Source organism: Ochotona princeps, chromosome 21, assembly GCF_030435755.1.
Source record: "Ochotona princeps isolate mOchPri1 chromosome 21, mOchPri1.hap1, whole genome shotgun sequence".
Lineage (NCBI taxonomy): Eukaryota > Metazoa > Chordata > Mammalia > Lagomorpha > Ochotonidae > Ochotona > Ochotona princeps.
The window spans coordinates 10,516,096-10,517,231 of record NC_080852.1 but is presented as its reverse complement, the minus strand read 5'-3'; the positions used below and the strand labels follow the sequence as shown (position 1 = coordinate 10,517,231).

At 42.8% G+C, this 1,136-nt stretch overlaps 1 non-coding gene across 1 annotated transcript; it reads right to left on the bottom strand.

Annotated features, from left to right (window-relative positions):
- Positions 1-377: 377 nt before the first annotated feature.
- TRNAY-GUA (transfer RNA tyrosine (anticodon GUA)) lies at positions 378-465 on the bottom strand. Its single transcript is given in 2 exon segments — positions 378-413; positions 429-465. It is a non-coding gene; the product is annotated as a tRNA-Tyr (tRNA).
- Between the last annotated feature and the right edge of the window lie 671 nt (positions 466-1,136).

Genomic DNA, 1,136 nt, shown 5'->3' with positions numbered 1-1,136 from the left:
GGAGCTGGCAGAAAGAGCAGCAGATACTGGTGGTATCAGGGGTGCACAATGTCTGTCACTTCATAATCTTGACGTTGGCCATGCAGGGAGTTTATGAAATCTCAAACACTCACTCAGTAAATCATTCATGCAACAAATCTGTTGAGTTTCTCCCTGGTCCCATGAACTTGCTATGAACTGGAGATAAATGAACTACAGAAGGGTGTGCTGCAAACAGATCATCGCAGAGCAGGAAGGGAGGCCTGCTGCAGAGGGACACCCAAACTGCCTGGGGGAAGTGATTCTGGTGACAATATCTGGAGTTCAGCTTCGGGCAGCAGAATGATGAGCATTCTCCTGGCTCAAGGTGTTGATATTCTTTGTGGTTCAAAACTGTGTCCTTTAAGCCGGATTCGAACCAGCGACCTAAGGATGACCAGAAATCTCCACTACAGTCCTCCGCTCTACCAACCAAGCTATCAAAGGGCATGTAGGGTGTTGACATTCTAAATGACACTTTGTGATCAGAAAAAGAGTGGAAAAATAGGAAGCAAAGCAGTGGTATGTTTATAAACTGTTAACGTCCTTAAGAAAATACACATGGACCCTTTCCTTCTGCTGTAGAGTTCCCGGGGACAACACTTTTTTGGAACCTGCCACAGCAGATGTGCTCATGAGGACTAGCTCTTGAGGCCTGTTAGGATTGAGTTTGGGGATGGGCTGCAGCACCGCTGATTTCATTATCCAAAGGGATATTGCCATAGAGGAGATGTTTTAGGTAGAAACAAGGAGATACATACATCCTGCTTAATCTGCTTTTATCCAGTTACCAGATGAATGATTTTTTAAAGATGCGCTTATTTATGGAAAGGTAGATTCACAGAGAGAAGAAGATACAGAGAATGATCTTCTGTCCACTGATTCACTTCCCAAATGGCAGCAATGGCCAGAGCTGAGCTAATAAGAATAATACTTATTTGTTACCAATAGCAGCAAAAAGTCATCATTTGTTTTTGTAATAAACAATGTAATAATTACAACAAGCCTGTTTAACAGCACGTTCTTCTAGGCAGAGAACTAACTGGAGAACTACAAAATCTTGCCACCTTCTCAAAGAGATCTGAATCAATGATTAAGGTACAAAGTGAGAGCTGTAG